The sequence below is a fragment of the Aythya ferina genome, assembly GCF_964211825.1.
Source record: "Aythya ferina genome assembly, chromosome: 5".
Classification (NCBI taxonomy): domain Eukaryota; kingdom Metazoa; phylum Chordata; class Aves; order Anseriformes; family Anatidae; genus Aythya; species Aythya ferina.
In genome coordinates this window covers 48056553-48069346 of record NC_140301.1, presented here as the reverse complement: position 1 = coordinate 48069346, position 12794 = coordinate 48056553, and the positions used below count along the sequence as shown (strand labels likewise).

At 43.7% G+C, this 12794-nt stretch overlaps 1 long non-coding RNA gene across 1 annotated transcript; it reads left to right on the top strand.

The window, feature by feature from the left end:
• The first annotated feature begins 371 nt into the window (after window positions 1-371).
• Window positions 372-10667, top strand: LOC311438408. Its single transcript, XR_014694082.1, has 3 exons — window positions 372-446; window positions 8249-9164; window positions 10068-10667. It is a non-coding gene; the product is annotated as an uncharacterized lncRNA (long non-coding RNA).
• Window positions 10668-12794: the final 2127 nt, after the last annotated feature.

Here is a 12794-nt window from a genome sequence, read left to right as displayed (position 1 = left end):
CTTCTCCCAATTCTCCATGGTATTACATTTGTTTATTTTGTTTATAGGCTTTTCTGTGGCAATTGCTACTACAGTGTCAGGCAGGGAGTTTTTAAAATAATGTGAACTCTTGCCTAGATGTTTTTTGAGATGACTGACTTGCCTGAATATTTATCTTCACTATACATGGAGGAGGCTGTGCTCAGAGGAAGGCAAAGTGAGCCTTCATGATCATTTATCTTGCTGGATGAAAAAGCAGTAACAAGTGAAACTGTGGTAAGTATTGTATCATCCAAAGCCTCTCAGGGGAGGAGAGGGCTGCAGAATGCAGCAGTGCCAGCAGAAAGGCTTTTTTTTTTTTCACGAAACTGCTGCAGCAGGCACACACAGTCAGTCTGCCAGGGAGGGCCACAGCTGTGCCAGATGAGCAGCAACACAACTGCGAAGAAATTCAACACAGCACTCAGGTAGGCTGATTTCCCACACAGAATTCAGTGACACTGTTCCCAAACCCTCCTGCACATATGTGCATGTGCGTAGGTATGTTACATAAAGGCCATGCTTACCCTGGCAGCCCAGAGGGAACATTAAATGACTGCGTGCGCCGCTGACGACGGACACTGGAGTGCCCAAAGGCAGCTTTTCTATGGAAAATTTATGTCATATTTTATCTGCTACAACATCTGGGCCAAAAATTGGAGCTAATGATCTAATAAGACAGCTCAGCTATGAACAGTCACTCCAATGTCTTGACCCTGATCATCTCCTGATCATCTCCCATTTTTTTTCAGACGATAACAAGCTTGGCCTACTCATTTAAGTACTGTTCGCTTCAGTTATCCCCAAGCCTTGTGGTCTCTCTGGGCACCAGTCCTCATCCAGAAACAGTTCTGAACAATGTGCCTGCGGGTCACCTGAGGCTTTTCAAAGAGCTACCAGCCAGGGGCAGGGTGGGAGTGCACGCAGGAGTGCTTGGAAATACTACTTAAAATAGGTTGTCTTTTATTGCACCATCTTCCCAGCTATATGTGCTGCTTTATTGTCCCAGCGCGTGTTCCCTTTGCTGCTGGTGGTAGGAGGCATGGTTTTGTCCCTCCAGGGTAACAGGCAGGCATCTCAGAGCTGCTAAGCTCATTCCTGGGAGAACACGTCATCCAGGAGAGGCTACGCAGGTGAGCTGCAGTGAGAGGAAAGGAAAGACTTCCCTGCCTCTGCCTCTCCCCTGGCCCACTCATGCAGGGCTGGGAACAGCCAGCCTTTCATCTCCACAGGCCTTTGCTTATCCAGCCATAAAATGGGGAAAGCCATCACTCTTACCTCACAGCGGGGTCGGGAGGCTTTGCTCATTCATACTCATAATGAATGAAAGGCATGGTAAAAGGGCAATGTCTTCATTAATTTCTTAGTCCCCTCACTGTGTGGAGGGTAAGGATGGTTGCAGGGAACATGGCCAAACCTCGGTAGGTTACAAGACCTGTGTCCACCACAAAGCTGCTCCCATGTGTGTGTCATGGCACAGCAGCCTGGACGCAAAACTATAGTCAAAATAAATCAGCATACTGCACCGTTTGCAGCTTCTCACCCCTCAGATGGCATTTTTTCATGTGCTTCTACATGGATTCCAGTGGGCCCTGGGTTTTGTCAGAGGTTTCCCCAACAGACACAGCCATGACGCAGAGAAGGGTTGGTAATAACACTGTAAGTCCAAGTTAGAGCATGCTCCATAAGTGGGGATGTTGCCCAGCACTTCACAGGGTTTCCTCTCCCCCTCATAAAGGTGAGGGAGGTGAGCACAGCATGCATGGCCTTCCCCTCCCCAGGCCCTTTCGGTGCTGCCTGCAGTGCCCAGGCTGGCAGCTGGCTCAGGTAGCTGATACAGGGGCTCTTCATCCAACCGAGTGCCCAACATACCTGGGCTTCAGTGAGTTGATGCTGTTTTGTAATTAACAATGCATTTTCAGGGCTATTGATTAGCCCTCTTAACTTAATCACACTGGTTATTAAAGAGAAAATTTGAGCTAAAGTTTCTGGAGCCTCTCCTGCACCAGGTTTCCCATTGGCAGTGGCAAGCAGCTGCACCGTCCTCTGGGTGCAGGAGGATGGTTTGTGTGCTGGCTCCAGCCCGGGTTAGCACCCTGGAGTCAGTCACATTGCTGCTCCATTCCTCTTACCTGGATGGGTTTTGTGCAAGGCACCGACGGAGCATTTGCCAGCTCCTTCCCTGTGCTCTGGCAGAGCCGCTGCCCGTCACAGCATGAGCTTCTCTCTCCACCTCTTTGCCCCTCTGGTGCTTTGCTATCTGCTTGCAAAGGCAGGGCTTTTATTATAAGCATGCGTATTATTGTCTCACCCTTGGCACCCTCCAAAGGATGTCTGTATATCTCATCATACAACCTGACACAATATCCTTCCCAGATGGTCCAGATACTGCTCTGTTTCATTAACAAGTTTCTCGCTGCTGCCAAAGCCCAATAGAGTTGTAGAAATGGTGGCTAGAGAGTGCAAGAGGCAGTAATGAGACTTTTTTATGTGTGCCTTTATGGTATTGAAGAGCTTTTTGTATCATCTCTCTGAGCATCACTCTCACTCAGGCTGCTGCTGGTGAACATGGTCTGTCTGGCTCCCACATCAGGCACAGCACATCTTGATTTCCACTTAAATCAGTCTCCTACCATTTTAACCCCAGCAGCCTTTGAAATCAGGAGGCCACTGGAACAATAGGCAGAATTTATATGGCAGTTTTCATCTTCACAGCAATTTTCAAACAAGAATGAATCAATCTTTAATGCTCTCCTATGCAGGACATGACAAAAGCCTGTGAGGCTCATTTTACAGACCGGGAACCTGATGCTCAGAAAACCCGAGGAACCTGCTGAAAGCCATGAGAAAAAAACAGTCTGAACTGCACAAAGAACAGATGGGCTTGCGATGCCCTGTATCACTGAATTTTTACATCCATGTCATGTTCCCAGATGACACATTTAACCTACTAGGCAGCTTATTCTCCATGTCCTACACTTCACCATGAACACCAGAACCAGGACATTTGCTGCCACCTGACTGTGTCAATGATGCTCACCGATGTGGTGTGCTCTTGCAGTGGAAAAGGAAGTTAATTATTGGCAGTGACAGGGTGGGTGCTAAACCAGTGCCTGGCGATGCTGAGTGCTGTGACTGAGCTTAGGATGTACTCAAGGCTGTACACAGGGAAGGGTCTTTGTGTTGGAAGTGATACCTCAGACATTGGGAGCACTCCCCCGTCATTATAAACTGCTACCCAGTGGTTTCCCCAGGCTGCCAAACCTGCTGCTTCATGCTCTTGGCCTGTGGTCTCTCTCCTCCTGTTCACATAGCCGAACGATTTGCAGCTTCATCACTGAACCATAGCACATCCTGACTCAGCCTAACATTAGCAGGTAGCTTTCTCATTTTACAGACCAGGGTACATCTGCACCTTAGAGATTACTCTAGGGTTTAGGTTATCCTTATCAACAGGATGCCTTTTTCCAGCAAAACCATCCACTTTGTTCTTTAGGATTAAAGCCAGATTGGGAATAAGTGATTTATATTCTATATTACTGACCTGAATCTGCTCTGCTACAACAGTGGGTTTGAAAGTTTGGCCGAGCTAGTAACATGGTAACACAACAAATCAGACTGGTAAAGCACGGCTACCAAATGTGAAGGATGGCTGGCAGTTTCAGAGGGTAAATATGGTTTAAAACATGGCAGAACCCTTCTGACTATAATCCTAGCTCTGTCATTACTTGGAAATTCACTGTTATGAACTTGGACAAAAGTTGTTATGCTTTGCTGTAATAGCTGCTGAAAAATTAGTTAATCTTTCTACAGTTCAGAGGTAGGCTATGAGATGAAAATAATGAGTGTTTTTAAAGAATTCTCACCATGTAAAATTAAGAGCAGACAACAGGAAAAAAAATACTGTTCAGGTCAGTCGTTTAGAATCCCTACAAAAACAAGGACAGGGTTTTGTAACACAACTTCTGCCTTTACCTATCAGTAAGTAAAAAGAACTCATTCTAACAAATGCTACAGCCTTTCCCTAACCCCCCACATATTTCCTCAGTATTCCCAAAAGCTGAGGGTCAGGAAGAGCTGACAATGTTAAGAAACTGCAGGTGCATCTTACATTCAGGCACAAGTGGAAATCGTCTATGAAGGGCTCTGTCAACAAGTTTTTTCCTCAACAGATGTGACCCCATATTTTGATTTGGGCAAACTGAATCATTCTAGAAAAGAAAGGGAATTTAACAAATGCTCCAGGACAAAAACATATAATTTGCGAGAAACTAATGAATCACATACAGTCATGCTTCCCTTTCATTCTTTTTATTAGTGCCTACACTAGTGGTCCACCTCACTTCAGTTTATTAAAGATCAGAGACCCTGTTTTAACTTCAAAGTCAGCGATATTAAAAAGACCAAAAGCCGTAAGCAAATCCTGAAAGAATGGTATTGCTTCTCTCCATTTAAATTTTCACTTGCTTTTATTATTTTTCCTGTTTCCCATCAAAGCCGTGGGAGGCAGTTATGCCTTTGGACTATTGCCCTATATCTTTTCATTCTGCCTTTTTCATTCCTTTCTGGCCCATTCTGGAACAGGAAAACAAGGTGGGTGGCAGAAGGGCAGCTTCCACCACTTCATTAATTCAGCTTTTTTTTTTTTTTTTTTAATTGAAATGTCTTGCAGAGACTCTCATTATACCTATTAATATACAATTTCACACCATTCTTAGCAGCATTCAGATATTATTATTTTATATTCAAACCCATGCACTTTTGATATAACGCATTAAACCTAGGTCCCCATACATATATATTGTTGGTAGCCAGTCAGTAGCTGAGTAATATATGTCTACATCAATGATGTTTTAATGATGCATTGTTCTAATACATCACCAAAAATATAGTGCTCTCATGATAGATTGGTGCCATACATCAATGTAGCAAGGCTTTTTTTTTTTTGATGTATTGCCCAAACAATGTCATTGTAAAGGAAGAAAAGGCACATAAGAATTGGTAAGTTTTAATTTACTACATTTAAAAAACCACTTCTAATATTCTTAACAAAATAATAGCTGACTTAGTCTGAAGTGGAAGAGACATATTAAAAGAGAGGTCTGAAGCAGCTATCTCAAGTGCAATCCAGTGGGTCAGAAGGCATCATGCAGACTCTTAAGACATATCCTGTATCTATTTATATCAGCAGACAGAAAGGAAAGAAAATTGAATGAAGAGGGAACCTAATTTTTTGTTTTCAAAATGTACACAAGTCTGATTAGAGAGGTGGGGCCTCTTCAGCTGCAGGCAGGATGCCTTTGCGCTACAGCTCCAGCTGATCCCAGCTGCATGGACCCATGAAACCCTTGCTGGCAGTGGAATAAGGTATTATTTTTGATGGAGGATTTTTTTGCCCCCTTTTTTTTTTTTTTTTCTCTCCGGTCAATTAAAGCTGATCCGCAGAAAACAACTAACCAACAACAACAAATGAAAAAAAATAACAGAATTATGGCTATGTTGATGAGGCATAATTTCAGGATAAACACCGGCAGATTGGAGAGATTAACACTCGGGGGTAAGGTTCTTGCCAGAAGCCAGCTGTTTTGATCCAACTCTTCTGCTGTTTGGCTTGGTGTGACTGTCAGTGCCCTTATACACTTTTGTAGGGAGGGAGAGGTTCAGAGCTTCCAGCAATTCATGCTCCCTAACTCACCAACAGTTGTGAGGCAAGAGTCAAAACTACAGCTTTGCAGTCATGGACTGTTGGCTGAATCTCTGCTGGAGCAGAGGGACATTTGATTGCAGAATCAATTATATCATGAGATGTGTACGATTAATGCATACAGCTCCTTGGTGAGACCAGCAAGCAGCCGCCTGCAAGAGTAGGGTCACAGCACGCAGCGGCAGCCTCTGCGAACTCTGTGTCTCAAGAGATTTGCTGAGGGCTCTGATAACTGGTCATGCAGAACAACAGCGCACATCAAGGCAGCAAGAAAACCAAGGGGGAAGGAAAAGAAATGCAGGTGAGCTAAGCACGGGGCCAGGGAGCACAGTGAGCCATCCTTGCCTTCCCCACCCAGTGCTGTAGGCGCATGCCTGTCCATGTAGATGTAGTTGCAAAAGTGAAGCCTGAAGAGGAAATTCCTTCTCTGCCCCTCTTCCCAGCTGAAGCTTGTCCTGGCTAATCATATGCCAAGCAGAACTTCCAAAAACTGCCTTATCCCATGGTTACTTCTATTATAATGCTCCAAATGAAGATGCCACAAGACAAGAAATCACATAAGCCATCCAAATGCTAAAACTAGCATGCAAAAAGCATTTGTTTCTTCAAGAAAAAATGCTGCTGCACAAGAAATATGAAATGCATTGAGCTGCCTGATAGTGCTTTTCCTATATATGTCCTTCCACTGACATCAGCTGGAATAGTGAGTGAATAATAAAGAGCAGAGTTATTGGTATTAAAGAACAAAATCTCTGTTCACTGTTAATATCCAGTTCTGTAGTTAACATGCATCTTATGCAGGGAAAAAAAAGCACTGAGTCGATATTGTATTCCAGGCAGAAAATGTTAGACTTTAATTAAATGAAGTAAACATCTCATTAGATGTCTATTTTTACAGACACTAATGAATCTTATTGCTGAAGGGGCAAAGGAAACATGGCAATGAATAAGATGAAATGTGTTCCTTAAGAATTTTGAGTAGTAAATATTTCCTATGATCTAACAAGGTATAATAAGAAATCCTACTATATTAAAATACCTTTAAGGATGTAAGAAAACTGATCTCTGATCAAGTCATCTATAAATTAGACCACACATTTCCGCTTGGCTTTTAAAAACCTCCTACTCTGATTATAATGCACCACTGCAGAAGATAGTGTTATTTATTTTAGGATATTTCACACTAGGAGAGCAGAAGCTCTCAGCTGCAAGGCAACCTTGAAAAAGGTATAGAGAAATTTCAGCAATAAAGACTCAGTTTTAGAAGTTTTCTTTAGCTTTTGCTTACACCTTTTGGACAGAGCAGCTTACCTTTTATCCTACCTGTTCCCCCTGGTTACATAGTGAGATTTGTACTCATCGTGTTCCCCTTTACCTTCAAAATTCAGGGCACGCAGCAATTTTGCCCAAAGCCTGCCTGCCACTGTGCTGGACCTTGTGGGATGCTGCATTTTCCCCATCCATAGGGGGCTGACCTGCTGGTACCTGGTGCCTCCAACCCATCTCTGAGATGGGCTGTCCTCACACCCCCAACTCAGTCTCTAACTTGTCTCTTCCTCCTTTCCCAGTTTATTTTTCCCACCCTACCAGCCAATTTCATGCACCTGTTGGCATCTCTGCCCAACCATATGCCTGCTCCCTACCCTCACTGCAGCCCCTTGCCCTGGGTTGAAGCCACTCTCCATGCCCAGGGTGGTGCCACCACCACCTGCTGCCTCATGCACCAGGCTTTGGCATGGCGTTTGCTCTCTGCATGTTTTTCCTGCATCACACACAGCCCTGCCCTCTGCTCTGCCTACAGTGTTAGAGCTTGCAAGGCATCAGTGTGCTTTCTGCAAGGACTGAGACACGCAGGAGCTGTATGTATATCCATCCCCTGCTCGTCTCTCCCCGACCAGCTCCTGGTCGGGTTTTTGATCAGCCATAAGACTTGTGTGCAGTTTTGTGCGTGCATCTCACATTACTCATTCATCAGAGCTCGCCTGTGTGGTTGTTGGTTATTTACAGGAGACCCTGTCTTTCTGTCATGCCCATTGTTGTTTTTCTCTGAAGCATCATCAGGCATTGCTGGAGGCACGATGCCCGGTGTGGGTGATCAAACCTCTTCTCGTCTGCCCTGGAAATCAAGATCAGTCATGGCTTACAGTCCTGTGAGCCAGATGGTTAGCAGGGCTGCTGAATTCATTTCTCGGTCTTTCTGTGCATAAATCCAACAAAATGCTTTTGCCTTCCTACAGCTGGCACATGTGCCTAACGATTTGATCTTTTGCATTTTAAATATTTATTCAGTATTTAATTTAAGCCCCTGAGACTAATCCTGGTGCTTTAACTTAGCCCTCAACTAGTTTCTGTGAATCATCTCTGTCACTGTTTGGTGATCTTCAACAAATTGGCTTCATGTACTAGTGGGGCATAGTCCTTAGTCCTTTCTCTATTTGTATTTTGGGGGTATTTTGGAAAGAGATACTGGTGATTTTTAAAGTATTACAAGGCATTAAACTGTTGTTTCTGTCTTTTAAATTATAGATGGTCTCCATAGAGACACTGAAGTTCTACATTGCTCTCTTGAATTGCCTGAAGAAGTGACACTTAGAATTACATTCGGAACAATGCTAATTAGCAAATGCTGAATTTTAAACAAGCTTCATGGCAAGGTTTTTGTCTGATAGGAGCAGCAACCAGCAATTGACTGACCAAACCAACAAAGCTGAATTACAGACAACATGCTATTTAATTATTCATTAGATATTTTACAGGGTTAACTACAATAGGCACCATTCCCTTTCTGAGGAATCGCCAAGCCAAGCATAAGTGCCTTAGAAATCCAGTATAATAAGCAGTCGGACAGAATCAGCAAAATGAAATCTGCTTCCCAAATTACAGTTTTTGTGAGGAGGGGAGAGGCAGAAATAAACCTTTGCAGCCAGTGGATGAGAATGTCCTGGTACATGTACGGAATAGAAATAACCTGTCACAAGCCCAGTCCTGAGCACGCAGAAACAGCTACTGTATGAGGATTTTGGTGAAGGAAACTATTGCTGAACTGGGAGGAGGGCAAAACACTTGTGCCCCAACCTAGAATCAGACCCGGAGAATGCAACTGGGTTATGCTCAGCAACTGTTAAGTGAGGGAAGACCCAGGAGAGCCTGCCTGCCATCGTCTCCCATATCAGATGGACACCACCAGTTATGGTGCTAAGATGCCATGGTGTCATGGTGCCATGGTGCCAAGGTGCCAAGGTGTCGTGGTGCCATGGTGCCAAGGTGTCATGGTGCCATGGTGCCGTGCTGTATTGGTGTCATGGTGTCATGGTGGGGCTCCTCAGAGCTGGCCAGGAGGTGAGGTGGAGCAGCTGTAGTGGCCATGGCAGAAATCAGAAAATGCCAACAGTTGGAAACAGGTGGCAGATGTGGATGCTGGAAGTCATTAGCCTGGCAAACTGTGAGAATGGAGAAAAAGAATCTTTGGGGAAGGCTTTTGTATTAGCTAAGACCTTTTCACTTCCAGAATAAGCCATGGTCAAAGGAAATGATTGCAAGAAAGTATAAGATTTGTGGATCTGCGTGGAAGGCACAAAGTGGCTTGAAAGACCTTGAACAGACACTGACTTAAGCTCAGATAACTCTTAGAAAACATAGGCTGGGAAATACATCTGTTTATGCCACTGTTTTGTTTTGATCTATGTATTTCTTGTGCTAGCTGAAGCACAGGCCAATCTTACTCCAATAAAGTCAAGGAATCAGGACAAGGTTCTGGCTCTCCCAAGCCAAAGGAAGCTGAAGAGGAGACACCTAGACACAAGAGCTGCACACAGGGCCCTGAGAGCTGCACTGCCAGGAGCACTGCAGGTGGTATCCAGGTCACTGCAGTTATTCATGGTTAGACCATAAGGCTAGATGTTAACCATCGGATTTAATTTCAAGGTACATCACAAGTCAGGTTAATTATTCAGGGCCATGCTTTGTGCCAAGATTTATAGCTGGGTGAGGGCAAGCAGCCTGTTTGTATGCTATGTCCTTTCTCTGTAAGGTAGGGGCAACAAAGATTGCTGGTATAGCAGGCAGGGAGCTCAGTCACTGTGGTTATAAGTGTGTGCTGGTGTAACTGATGTTTGTGGAGAGCACTGATCCACAGAGGGAAAAGTGTTTTAAAAGAGTACCAAAGTGATAGTTCAGTTTCATTAGTAATGCAGTGCGATCTCTTACTGCTCTATAACAGAATTGTTGGGAATTTATTACTTACATGGATGAAAATGAGTGGTCCTGGGATGATTTCTGCAAGCCTAGATTTGTGGAGCTAAACCTTCTTTCCTTAATGTGTTTAATGTTTTTTTAACTGCCTCAGATGCTTCCCATACATTAAACAAGGCACCACTGTTGATGATGGGTCCAGACATGAAGAAATGAGCAGTAGACCAGACTCTGGCAGCCCCCTGGGATGGACGTGACACCTTGGGATGTGGCTCAGTGGTGTAACGGGCATGTCCCTGCCATCTGCTCTGTCTCGGTAAAAACACGAGTGCAAAATGGGACAACTTTAAAACCCTGTTCTTTCTCTCAGCCAGGGTGATGCGTTGCATGTCAGGTGTCGGTGTAAGGGGATTGTTTTTTGAGATGAGACAAATGAGTGAGTAGGATGAAACCTATCTCATCAAAGGGAATCAAATGTAACTGGTAATGCCATCCACAGCCATGGTGGTACTTCACCATCCTTATTCTGCTATGACTACCTACATACAGGTTTAAACTTATTTTAGGATAATAAACTCTATCTGTCTAAAGTGGTTCACAATCTGGAGTCATTTATTTTTCTGCTATTGCTTTTTCATAGCAGCATCCACTGTACTTACCACAAGCATTTGAATGGTCTGTTGCGTGAGATTTGCCCTTACAACAGTCTCTGTACATTGCAGTTCTGGTAAATAAAATTTGTGCTGAACCTGAATACAAGAAAGTTCTCATCTCATGTCTTATTGTCTGCGCAGTGTCCACCATTATTATGACTGCATGTTCCAAAATGCAAAGAAGGGCTCCCATAAGGACACAATTACATGCATTTCTCTTTTTCTTTCAGCCTGCATATATTATCCTAGCTAGTTTTCTCAGTGGCATGGAAAAGCTGGGTGTTGAAGCCTGCAGACTTCTGGTTCTACCCTGGAACCGAATCCCACACACTTCTCAGAAAGCAAAAACTCTCCTTGCATGTGTCCACTGAGCACGGCAATATAGGAGTATACATAAGGGAGGGAGAGCCTAGAATAGGACCTTTTAATTTGACAAATGGGAGGCACAAAGATGCTGGCTTGCTGATGTTGTTGGTTAAGACAGCTAATCTCAGCAACATCCAGGCACATCTGCTGGTATCAGCACACTTGTATATGTTTGAGTGAGAGTACAGTGTTGTTCACCAAAGGGTTCCTAAATGATCACACGAAGATACACACACACAAAAAAGGGAGCCTGATGTTTACCAGTAACCTTCTCTCTCCATTTGCCCATTTGCATGGTGCCAGCCATACAAGTATCTACTTCTCTTTATGTGATTGCTTTCTTATCTAGGTAGGATCCTGCCTCAGGGATGGCATCCACAAGTGGATTTGCCTTGCTTGCATGAAAAGATAGCCAGACACTTTCTAACTGCCCTGAGTCCTAGACTCCCAATGCTATTTCATGGTCTGAGATGATGGTGGATTCTCTTTAAAGCAGCTTTGTTTGGGGGCGTGTAACCTTAGGAAAGATACCAGCAAAGCAGCCCTGATCCATACACAGCTGGGAACAGGCAGTGGATTTGAAGGAGAGGATCACAGGAGGCTGAGGGAGCAAGCACTGGTGGGGTGCCCCAAAGCCAGGGTCAGTGGATCTCTCCAACTCTGAGGATTTTAAGGGTGCAAGACCCCAGTGAGTGTCAGATCCCTCCTTCAGTACTTCTTGGGCTAGGAAAGGAGGGATATGGGCTGGAACGCTTGGCTGAATCAGTTGAACAGAAATTAGAAGGAAATGTTTGTTTAATAGTTTTATTCACTTTAATGTGTTTTCCTGTTACCTAGGAACAAATTAGCAATTACTTCAAATCTGATATCCAAAGAATGCACCTCTGGAGCTGACCTGACTGCATGAGTTTTGGCTGCACCTCAGTCCACATGTGTTTTTGAGCAGTTTGGTCTGAGTCCAAAAGTAATTTAAATCCAAACAGTGCTTGTTGTTTTATGAGTGTGGCTCTGACTGCTGAATTAAACAAAAAATGTGAAAAATAAAATGAAAGCAAGCAAAGGAATTATCAACTGCTATAAAGCCCATTTGAATTTTCCATGTTTATTATTATAGTGACCCATCACTTGAACCAGTCATTTCAATCTACATTGCTTGAAGAACTATGAAGCAACTGTACTTTCTACCAAAAGCTGTATTAAAACACATTATCAAGAGAGCTCACTCTCTCAGAGCTGAAGATGTCTCCTTAGACTAATGTTCAGCTTCTGTATTTTCTGGCATTTGGTTGATTTATCCATGCAGCCATAATATCACAATGCTGCAGGCTTTTATGTTTCATTTCCTAGCTTTCTAAAGGAAGCAAGAAAAATAAAAAGGTAATTTAATGCACTCCACAATTCCTATTTAAGCATTACATCATCAGAAAGGCTGTCACTAACTAGTAAGTGGTCCCAATGACAAGACAGCATTACCTAGCAACTGCAGATAAGCCATTAACTCTTTTTTGAGTATCATATCCACCACTGAGGCTGGAAAATACATTGTAGAGAACAAATGAATATGCCCAAGTGCCTGAAAAAAAAAAAAAAAAAAAGCTTCTTCCATCTTGTGATTATGGTGTGAACATTTTGCTCTGTAATTCTGAAAAGATGCCCAATTCAGTTCTCTGAAAGAACATATGAGGACCAAACGGCTGTGAAGGCAGCTTCTGAGAAAGAAGGGAAGCATGATGAATCACACCAGTGCTATGTGTGCAGTCGCAGGGTGAGACAGGATTTTTCTTTAGCCTGAAGAAGGACTACTGGTTAAAATATTACCAAGTCTCAGGAGGTTTATAGTTATTATTTACACATCTCACAGG